General features: G+C 53.6%; 1 long non-coding RNA gene across 1 annotated transcript; it reads left to right on the top strand.

The window, feature by feature from the left end:
* Positions 1–3,837: 3,837 nt before the first annotated feature.
* On the top strand, positions 3,838–11,469 carry LOC128335739 (uncharacterized). The gene is made up of 2 exons (XR_008311708.1): positions 3,838–4,797; positions 11,040–11,469. It is a non-coding gene; the product is annotated as an uncharacterized LOC128335739 (long non-coding RNA).
* The last annotated feature ends 105 nt before the right edge of the window (positions 11,470–11,574 follow it).

Consider the following 11,574-nt stretch of genomic DNA (forward strand, 5'->3'; position numbering starts at 1 on the left):
CTGCATTGAGTTTGATGCTCCCCCCACAGGAGCATTACTTGAGAACCACCCCCCAGAACCCACACTTTGTGTTCCAGTTCACTAAATAAGGCTTTCCTCCTTTGATCTGCAGGTTCCCAAGCGTTGACTGCGTCCCTCCCCCACCCCCGGTAGGTGCTGTGCCCTCCCCCCATCCACTCTCCCCCCCAAGAAACTTAAAAACTTGCCACCCACACCACAACTACTCCACCCAACTGCCCGTGCCACCCACACCAGGGGTCCACCCTTTAACCCCCTATTTTTTAAAAAAACCCTCCCAGACCCATCTCCCCAATTGGCTTGGTTGACTCCCGAGTCCCAAATTCTAAAAGGACACCCTCCCCCTCACTTCAATTGGCTCCCCCCCTTCAAAAAGTCTTCCTTTCCCCCCCCCAATTGGCTTCCTTTTTTAAAAACAAACTCCCCCCCCCCGCCGTCTCCAAATCAGCTGCCTTTTTTTTGGCCCCTAAGCCCCTCCAAATTATTTTTTTGACCCTGTCTCTGGCCTTCCTCCTAAAGTCTCCCTCCTTCTGACCTAGCAGCATGTCTGAGCGCCGTGTGGTGGGCAGGGCTCGCTCAAGGCTGGCAGGCAGAGGTGGGAGAGGCCAGGTGCGGGGTGCGCCTGCGGCACGGGGAGGGAGAGGACGCGGGGAGCCTGAGGACACCCCAGTTCTCCCCATTGGAGAATTCTTTGCTCCGGCCCCATCTTTGGTGCGCAGGATTCAGTTCCCCACGCCTGCTGCCGCCAATCACGGCAGAGGCAGAGGCACCGTTAGGGCTGTGGCGGGTCCCTCCTCGCCGGCGGCACCAGGTGCTGCTGAGCTACCGCCAGTTGTTGAGGTGGAGGAGACTGTGGAGTTGGAAGAGCAGGTAGAGGGCGTTGAGGACCGTGCGGCTGGCAGCGATGCAGCCAGGTTCTCCCTCCCTCTGGGGCCCCTTCCCCCTATCCTTTCGCCGCTCAGTGGGGCCCCCCCTCGTTAAGCCCGACACTCTGGTGGGGAGCGGTCTGGCGAGGTGGTGGAGGAGAGGCCTGCCTCTCCGATGCCAGTTGAGCCGGGCCCTTCCTCCGCTGTGGAGGGCGGAAGGGGCGGGTTGGGTGGCAGCAGTGGGCAGGCAGCGGCGGCCGCCCCCCCCCAGGACTGCAGCCACCCTGCGAGAAACGGCCTAGGACGGCGCCCAGGGCGCAGGAGGCCAAGGGCAGTGGTGCATGGGTGCATTTTGAGGTCCCTCAAGATGACCCATTCCACGCCCGCTGTGTCCACTGCAGGATGCTTGTCAGCCGTGGAAGGGACCCTGCGCACCTGGGTACGACGCCTATGTTGAGACACCTAGAGCGTCACCACCCAGGTCTCAGGGGACAGGCTGGCAGCGCTAGTGCGCCTTGTGCATCTGCCACTAGGGCGGGCAGCGGCAGTGTGCCAGCCAGCAGGCAGGTTACACTGCCCGTCCAGCGGTGGACGCAGTCCTCGGGCAGCCAGCGTATTGTTCGCGTGGACCATCATCACCTCACCCGCCTCATAGGGGAGATGATTTCCACCGATGACCAGCCGTTTCAGGTGGTCGAGAACAACGGCTTCCGCCGGATTCTCCAATACCTGGCTCCCGAATACGTCATCCCCTCAAGGACGACGTTCAGCCGGAACGTGGTCCCCTCCCTGTACCGCCGGTGCAGGGAGCTCGTGTCGGCCGAGCTGCGTGCAGCTCCGGCCGGGACAAGCGTGCATTTCACGACTGACCTCTGGACCAGTGTCAGTGGGATGCACGCTTCTTTCCTGGCCCTCACTGCCCACTGGTGGGGACCGGAGAGTGAGGGGACCTCCGCGGGCGATGCTTCCGGGTCCGGCGCGGCTCCCGCTGCACTACGGCACAGGTGGGCCGTCCTGCACGTGGAGACGATGGACACGAGGCACACCGCGGAGGAGGTGGCGGCCGTACTCGACCGCCAGATAGAGGAGTGGATTGGCGGGTGTCCACACCTCTCCCGCGGCTTCATTGTCACCGACAATGGAGCCAACGTTACCGCCGCTGTCGAGACAGTCATGGACTGTGTGAACATACGGTGTATGGCACACACGCTCCATCTGACCGTCAGGGACGCCCTTGGCCTTAAGGAGCTGAAGGCGTCCCAGGAGAAGGGGGCCCGCCCCATCCCAGCTGCTGTTGCTGCCACGGCCACGCTTGTGGATAAGTCCCGCAAGCTGGCCGCCCACTTCCACCGCAGCGAGAAGTCCAGGAGACTGCTTCGCCAGAAGCAGGATGACCTTGGCCTTCCTCGCCATCTCATCCCTACGGATGTGGAGACGCGGTGGAACTCCACCTTCCTCCTGTTCCAGCGCCTGTTGGAGCAGGAGAGAGCCCTTGTCGCCCTGGCGAGGGACAAGTCCTTGGATGTCTGCGACTTCTCGAACTCAGAGTGGAAGCAGATGTCCGAGGTGGTGTCGGCACTCGAGCCCTTCCAGCTTGCCACGAAGGGCTTGTGTGGCGACACCACTCCCTTGAGCCAGGCGCTGCCCACAGCTGTTGGTCTCGGGAAGCTGATGGGTGGACTCCATATCTCTCTGACCACGCCAGAGGGTCGTGCTCTGGCTGGGAGGCTGAGGTCTGGGGTTGACAAGCGGCTCGTTGATGTGCTGGGAGACAGGGAGGAGTATGTCCTCGCTTGTCTCTGTCACCCAGCCCTCAAGGGCAATGCCGTGAGTGCCGACGACTTGCCCAGGTGGAAGGGCATCCTGGTCGAGAAGGTTAGGGAGGAGGAGGCCGCTAGGGCCCGCAGAGACCAGGGTGTTGGTAGTGGTGCGGGGGCAGCCCTCGCGGCCCAACCCGCACCCAGCAGCAGCATGGGCGGCCAGCCGGCATCAGCTTCCCCTTCCCCTCCCTCTTCCCAGTCCAGCAGCGCGGCATCCCAGGCGGCGCCATCGCAGCAGCCATTTGCTACCGACTCGAGATCCGCCCAGTGGTTTCAGCGGTTCTGCTATGGCGCCATGCCTGGTATGCGGGAGGCTCGACCTGCCAGGCCCCCCTCCAGTGCTGAGCAATGCGTTGCGCAGTACTTGGAGGAGCCTGTGGAGGGAGACGGCGTGGACTGCGCACAGTTCTGGGCGAGCCGCCGCCAAGTCTGGCCGGACCTGGCGGTGGTGGCTGTGCGCCTCCTCTCCTGCCCCCCAACCAGTGTCCAGAGCGAGCGGGTGTTTTCACGTGCCGGGGACGTGGTGACACCCTCTTGCTCCCGCTTGGACCCTGGTCTGGTGGAGCAGCTGGTCTTCCTTAAGGTGAACCTCCCCCTGTTGGGCTACCCCAAGCTGCAGTTTGAGACGGGCGAGTGATTACCGTGGGTTGCCCCATGGTTGGTCACCTGCCTGGCTCGACCTCTGTGCTTATCCCTCCCCTCCCCCCTTCCACCTCTAGCTGAGCTGACATGACAGATGCTGAGCCGTGCCAGCCAGTCGCAGCGTGTAGTGTGCCCACACAGAGATGCAGTTGTAGTAGTTGTTGTAGTGCTGCGACTGGCCAGATGTTTACAATGCCCACGCCCACCTAAAAAGAAACCCAATGCTGACCAGCACAGGCCCTTTATCTATCCACCTGTCAGCATTTGGGGACCTGGCGTGGGCACGGCACACCCCCCCAAAGTAGCACAGCCCACGGAGTACTAGACTTAGCGGCAGCGGCGGGTATACGTTCTAAAATGCAGTGTAGATATGTAAATACTGTATGTAAATAAACATGTAAATAATTTTTTCTTTAAAAACCCCATGTCAAAATCAAGCCTCAAAATTATGCAAAAGAAAGAAAAAAAGGTGACAGAGGGAGAACAAAATGATGAATGCCAAATGAATTGATTTTATTGAAAATGTTGCCAGAAATCATGTGTGGGGGGCTTGGTTTACATGGAGAAAATGACTGGGTGATTTTTTCAAATGAAACGAATGAATTATTATCATCTTATGTTCATCTTGATTGTGGTCACTGTTGATGTTGGCTGATGGCAAAAAACCCAAAACCATCAGAATAGCAATGAACTGGCTGCCAACACAACATATTGATTGATAACTGTGCAGGGGGGGAATTGGGTCTGTGTGTGTGTGTGTGTGGTGCAGGCTCAGTCTGTCTCTTCCTGTTGTGTGTCTGTCTGTCTGTCTGTCTGTGTGAATGGATGCCTAGCACTGTCTCTGTGTGTGGATGCTTTCTGTGTGTAGTGTGTGTCAGTCTACATGTTTTTTTTCCTCCCCCCAACTCCCTCCCCCCCATGCCTCCCTCCATCCTTCCCCTCTCATCCTCTCCCCTTCCTCTTCACCACCTTCCATCCTCCCTCCCTTCCAGCCCACCACCGCCTCACCTGCCCCCAACCCCGGTCTGGCAGATGATGAGAGTCTGGTCTCTCCCACCGAAGCACACACGTGAGCACGTGTGTGCACAAATATGTGGCTGACCAACTCTGAGCCGGACCCTCCCCCCTTCAATCCCCTCTACATCCCTCTCCCCCTCCCCTTTCCTCCCCCCTGCCTCCCTGCCTCCCTCCCTCCCCCCTCCTAGCTAGCAGCGCACACATACACACACAAAACACCTGTGGTGGCAAACACCACCAGCACACATGCACTCACACTGGTGCCACCACCTCTGCCTTGAGCCTCTGTGTCCTTGAGCAGATATGTGGTGGTGGACCAGAGAAGCATTTCTTTCCAGCAAGGCAAAAGGCATGCACTCACTGCACACACACACACACACACACGAAGAGGTGAAAAGACGAGAAGAGGCAACTTCTAGAACCAGCAGCAGCAGGTGAGTGTCGTGTAATTGTGTTGCTTCCCAAGGCCACTGCCCATGCTCAATGCTCAGTCTGCTGAAACTAAAGAACTAGCTACAATCATCCTTCCTCACACGCAGCTCAGCTGCACAGCACACTGACTAACTAGACACTACAGCTGGTGGTAGAAAAAACAGAAGTCTAGATTCTAGAAGATGTCCTGGTGGATTTTAAACTTTCAAATCTGTGCTAGGATTGCCTTGCCTCCTCCTCCTCCTCCTGCCTGTAATTGTGCCCTCTCCCCTTGCAGTTGCGCCGTCGTGATGGGTTGGTGATGTGCGTGCGCCGTCTACTTAGCTCTCTCCTCCTCATGTTGGCTGGGCTTGCCAGGCACTGGCTGGCAGCAGCTGTTGGCTGTGTGCTAGGCTCAGGCTGTGGCGCACGTGACTGGACTGGGAATGTTATTGTAGCGGCAACACTGGTTGTGGTGGTAGCAGTAGTAGCTGTTGTTGTTGCTGGGCTGGTGGCTGCTGGCCTGTGCTGACTCTGCGCACTTGGTCTGGTCTGGTCTGGTCATTGGGATGCAGATGTAGGGTGTGTGTGCATCATCCATGCGGAGCATCAGAGCAGAGCAGAGCAGGTTGGCTGGCTTCTGTCTGTCGGGCCTAGTCAGTGGCAGGCACTGAGTGAGGCGGTGGTTTCTTTGGGCATCACGTCACCCATCATGCAGAGCGGCAGGTCTGCTGCTCTGCTGCTCCGCCTCCTGCTTCTTCTCTGTGTGTGCTGCTCTTGTGCTTAGTGTGCTGCTCCGCTGCTGCTGCTGTGCTGGCAGGCAGCACAGCAGTGGCCTTTTTGTTAGATCAGAGAGTGGGTGTTGTCTCTCTGAGTGTCCTCCTCTTACTTGCTTGGATAGGAGTGGTGGTAGTAGGTAGGCATTAAGATGGACTGACTAGGTGTTACGTGTTAGGGCGCCCAGAGAGAGGGGCCAAAAAGATGGGGTGGCAATTGTTGGGTTGCTCCTAGTATTATTGGTGAATTTCTGAAGAAAAATTTTTTTTCCATTGGCTAGAATGGGGGTTCGGGGCTGCCCCAGACCCGCCTCTGTGGGGTGGCAGCACCGCCAAAGTGGGTCCGGGGCCATGGCAAAAATGCCCTCAGTCCCTCCCAGCAATCCCCGTAGAGATAGGAGTGATGGTTCTGTTGTTTTTCTGAGGTGTTCTGAGTGAGTGTGGATTCTGTGATAGCAAATGAGAGTGGATTCATGGTGTCTCATTGGAAATCTCATAAGCTATCATAGAATCTACACTCAGAATACCTCAGAAAAACAACAGAACCATCACTCCTATCTCTACGAGGATTGCTGGGAGGGACTGAGGGCATTTTTGCCATGGCCCCGGACCCACTTTGGGGGTGCTGCCACCCCACAGAGGTGGGTCTGGGGCAGCCCCAAACCCCCATTCTAGCCAATGGAAAAAAAAATTTTCTTCAGAAATTCACCAATAATACTAGGAGCCACCAATTGCCTTGGGATTTTTGGGGTGGAGGACACCCATGGGTGGCTACCACCCACCCCAGCTTTTTTGCCCCTAAGGGCTCCACATTGTGAATTATGGGCAAAAATTTATTTTTTGAAAAAAAATTGTAAAAAATCAGAGGAAGGTCCAATCGACTTGAAATTTGGGTGGCAGGTAGAACACAATGTCCCCTTCAAAACCAGCCACTTTTTGTGATCCGAACCGGTTCGGTTCGGATCCGAACCGGTTCAGATCCGAACCAGACCGGGGGGGTGGTCTGGCAAAACCAAAACCGAACCACCCCGGTCCGGTCCGGACCCGGTCCGGACCCGAACCGAACCGGGAGAACCGGTTTTATGCACATCCCTAGCAGGGGGAGAGTAACTGGCCCTATCCATCCCCGGCACAGGACCTCCAGTGACTGTTGCTGGTGTCTATCTCATGTTGTTTTTTTAGATTGTGAGCCCTTTGGGGAGTGGGAGCCCTTTGATTTATTTATTATTTCTCTAAGTAAATCACTTTGGAAGCTTTTGTTGATAAGTAGGATATAAATATTTGTCATTGTTGTTTATGGCTGGATCAAGCCCATAATTTGTGCATTTTTTGATAATACCTTTTCATAAATATAGTTTATCTTGATGTCTTCATCAAGGTGGGGAGAGGGCAAACTAGTAAGCTCCCTTGAGTTGGCAAAAAGAGAGAGAGAAAGCTTCCAGCACTGAACAGCAGCCTTCTGTTTTTGCAAAGAGAATGCCTTAAACCTCACATTTTCTGTCATGGTGTTTGTTGGAGACTGGGGCCAAAAGTCTCCTTGGAACAGCTGAGCCATGCAAAACAATAGTAAAAATCAGAGTCATGGTGATGTGTGAAATTTCCTCAGAGTTCTAGGTGGTGGCAGAATGTGGGGTGGGGTGGGGTAGTGGGGGGAGAGGGAAGGGGGTGGCGCCTGCGGTTTCTGGCTGGAGCAAAGGGATCCCCACACTGGAATGGAACTTGCAGATGTCCCCTCATTCCTGAGACTGAAGTTGTAAAAACAGGGTTCCACTCAGAGAAAGTGAAGACAAGATGATGAGAGAGTCACTTGATTCTTTATTTTTATTGTTTATTTTTATTATTGTTTATTTTTATTTTTATTTTTTATTTTAATTGCAAATAATTCTGCAGTGTAAGCTGTTGCAGGGATTCTCAGCCTTGAGTCCCCAGATGTTGTTGGACTACAATTCCCATCATCCCCAGCCACGATGGGAGTTTATGGGAGGAGAGATGGTTTTGTGGTAGAAAGCATGCATTGATCCCTTTGCCAAGCAGGGTCTACCCTGGTTTGCATTTGAGTGGGAGACGACATGTGAATAGTGTAAGATATTCCCCTTAGGGGATGGGGCCGCTCTGAGAAGAGCATCTGCCTCCTTGCATGCGAAGGTTCCAACTTCCCTCCTTGGCATCTCCAGGTAGGAGTGAGGGAGACTCCTGCCTGCAACCTTGAAGAAGCCGCTGCCAGTCTGTGTAGACAATACTGCACTAGATGGACCAATGGTTTGACTCAGTAGAAGGCAGCTGCCTATGTTCCTATGATGGCCAAAGGCTAGCATGGCTGGGGATGATGGGCACTGTAGTCCAACAACACCTGGGGACCCAAGGCTGAGGACCCCTGGGAGTCTGTCCCAAAAGGCAAAGCCCCATAATAGTTATACATGGAGGGCTCTGCATAAACCAGGTGCTGAATCACTCCCCCACTCCCCACTGAAAGCCGTTTCCCAGCAGATCTAGCAACTGACATGGGCTCTACCGAAATTGCATCCAGCTTGCCAGCCCACTGCGGGAAGCTAGCAGAGGTTTGGAAAGACGAGCTGAAATTCCTCAAGGAGGTGTGGAGGTTTAGCAGATCCCTAATGTACAGCTTTGCGTGAAAGAAAAGCCACTGGCACATGGGATGTTGGCGTGGGAAGGAAGGGGCCTCGGAGATCTCCAGCCCTCTGCAGGAGACTGGAACTGAAGGGCCAGGCACGCAAACGGATCATGTGTGCTGAGAATATGAAAGTTGGCCGAAGTGAGTATTCATCTGCATGGCAGTAGTAGGGTGTGGAAGGAAGGGGGTCTCCTGCTGGGACTTCTAGCAGCCAGTCCTAGGTGCTACCCACCTCTTAATCCTTCCGCCAGCTGGCAGATTGGTCTCCGGCCAGGGAGGGGTGGGTGGGCGGGGGTCCAGGGCATTCTCTCGGCTGCAGTGCTGGGCTGAGCACCATCATCAGCAAATGTGGGCTCATTCAGGGTGACCCCACCACCACCCAGGGAGGAGAACACACACCCATCCTGTTTAAAACCTCTGAGCAGAAGCTGGCTGGTTAGCTCAGTTGTTTAGGGTGTTGGTGCTACTAAAGGAGGGAGGGAGGGAGGGAGGGAGGAGCCATTGTGGGACCCTGGGGAGCTTCTGTCAGGTAGTCGGTGCTGAGAGGGAAGGACCAATGGTCTGAGTCCATGTAAGGCAGCTTCCTAGGTAGTATGATTGAGTATTCGCCTTTGGTATCCAGCCACCAGCCCAACTCTCTCGCTGCATCTTCTGCCTCTGGCCCTTCATCAGCTTGCTGTCCCTCAGCCATGCCTCTGGCCTCATTGTCCGCATCTGATACCCACCCTTGGCTGATCCTCTGCTCTTTGCCTCCTGGCACCCCACGGGACCTCCCCCTCTGGCCTGTCTGGGTGCTCGGCCAAGATGGGGCAAGAACTGTGAACAGGATCCTGTTCAGGATCCAGATGTTGTACTCTGGGGAACCCAGCCACACATAAGTCAGGGCTCTGCCTTCTGGGGATTTTGGAGCTCTCTTCGAGGTGGCCAGAGCAAGCTGGTGGGAGATTAGAGAGTCCATGGTTGCCTTTCTCCATGCTTTGGTCGAGTCCACACAGTTGTCTGAATCTAGGTTTAATTCGGGTTATTGTCATGAGTGTGATTGTGTGACTCCACTCCAAGGCAAGCATTTCAGCTTCAGCTTGGGCCATAATCCATCTTGGCATGGGTTCCCGCAATCAACCTAATGTTGGTAACCCACATTAAACCTAGGTTTGGATGCCGGTGTGAATCAGGCCTTTCTTTGTTGCTGCTTGTCCTAGTTCTCTTTCAATTGCTTTTTCTATCAGGGGATTGGAAGGGGAGGAGCCATTGGCTAGCAAAGGAGAGATCAGATAAGCAGCAGTAAAGAATGGATGGGAAAAGGTGACCAGGGGCACTACAATACTGTCCAGCAATCACTGCCTCTCTCCAAGGAAGTTTTCAGATTTATCAATGGGCAAAGCTAGCTTGCATGTGTCTGCTCAGGGGATACAGTTAGCTGCTAAGGAAGAACCTGGATTGATGATTGACTCATCCTGGGAAGAACCTGGGAAGAAGCCTAGAGCCCGAAGGGACATCCTGGGAAGAAGAAGAAGAAGGGACATCCTGGGAAGAAGCCTAGAGCCCGATTCAGAAATGTATGCTGTGCAAATGTGCGGATGTCTGTACACGCATACTGGTGTTTGTGTGAATGACTGTACCTGTGTTCATGTTAAAAGTGAACCTGGATACGGGCCCTTCCAATGCAGGTTACAGATAGGAAATGTACTTCTGTACTTGTGTTCAGCATAGCTTGTGAATGACTGCACCTGTGTACAGATTTGTACCTTCATACACACTGTACACTGAAACAACCAACCAGCTGGGATACATTAGGCATGGGGGCCAGCGAAGCGCCGACAGAGACAGTGTTGTTGACTGCATACTCTCCTGTGAGCCTCTGCTCATTTCTGTTGGAAAACACAGCCCCAAATAGGAAGGGTGCACAGGCACAACTCAAATAACCCTCAGGGCTGCTTGTGCGTTTTTCATCCAGGAAGGCCACTCTGCACCTTCAGCTGTGGAAAAGCAGTTCTGTTGCATCTTAAGCACACTGGCTGATGTAGCGCAAGGATGTCCCAGCGGGGCAAGAGAGCAGCCTAATAGGATTTCCAAACTAACTGCACCGGTGCAGTGGGGAAGCAGAGGGCTGCACAGCCCTCGGGGACATATGTTCAGGTGGCACTGTGCAGTTGCCTGTGGTTGGGTTTTTAAAAAACCGCTTTCAATTTAAACCATGGTTTGAGTTCCAACTTGGATTGCTTCTCCTCCACTGATGGATATAACCATGATCAGCCAAATTGGGTGTGATGTCATTTTGCTTTCTAGAAAGAGAAGCATTGTTAGCCAGTGAAAAGAGCTTCAGCCATGAGCACAATGGAGCAGTCATCACTTGCATGGTTTCCATGATCCTGATACCTGGAGAATGCGAAGTGAGTCCGTCATTGATGGCTGTAAGCTGAAAAATAAGGGACAAATGGCACCCCATGAGGGACAGACTATTTGGGGCTAAAATAAATGCAGTCCCTGCTAATAAGGGGCGGTTTATTTTATTTATTTTTACATGTATATTCTGCCCTTCCTCTGAGAAGCCCAGATCAGTGTACAAGGTTTATGTTTGTTTGTTTGTTTGTTTAACATTTTTTATACTGCCCAAAACTTGAGTCTCCGGGCGGTTTACAATTAAAGTTGCCCTGAGGTTACGTCACCCTGTTGGTAACCTTAACTGAGGGCGTCCTGGGGAAAGGGAGTGTCAAAAAGTACTGCTTCCCCACTGCAGTGGGCATTTTTTAGGCAAGTTGCACTGGACTGTTCTTTCACTGCACCAAGACTTCCTTGCTCTGAATATCAGCCAGGATCCTTCCCTTCATCATCATTTCCTTCACCTTTTATTTTCCAGAATTCAGAAGATGATTGACTGGGGCAAACCGTCTTGGAAACTGCCATTCACCGAGTCAGGCCATTGATCCATCTAGCTAAGATTTGTCTACATTCTACACTGACTGGCTGCAACTCTCCAAGAATTTCAGGCAGCAGTCTTTTTCTGGAGATGCTACCAGGGCTTGAACCTGGAACCTTCTTCATGCAAGCATGCAGATGCTCTTCCACGGAGCTATGGGGCCATCCCTTAAGAAGAATATCTTCCAGCATTCACTTGCAATTGCCCATCCAAATGCAAACCAAGGTGACTCCTGCTTAGAAAAGGGACAATTCTTTTGGATGGGGTTGGGGACTCCAAAACACCACTTTATGTATGTATGTATGTATGTATTACATTTTATATCCCGCTCTTCCTCATGACAATTGTAATAAAAGAAACTATAAACATATTTACACAATTTCTTCCCTGCTCTCTGGGCATCTACCCAATGTCACATACAATCTAAGGAATAGATGATGGAGCTCTACCGTCTGAAGATGTGTCTGGCTGATCC

Source organism: Hemicordylus capensis, chromosome 11 (genome assembly GCF_027244095.1).
Source record: "Hemicordylus capensis ecotype Gifberg chromosome 11, rHemCap1.1.pri, whole genome shotgun sequence".
NCBI lineage: Eukaryota > Metazoa > Chordata > Lepidosauria > Squamata > Cordylidae > Hemicordylus > Hemicordylus capensis.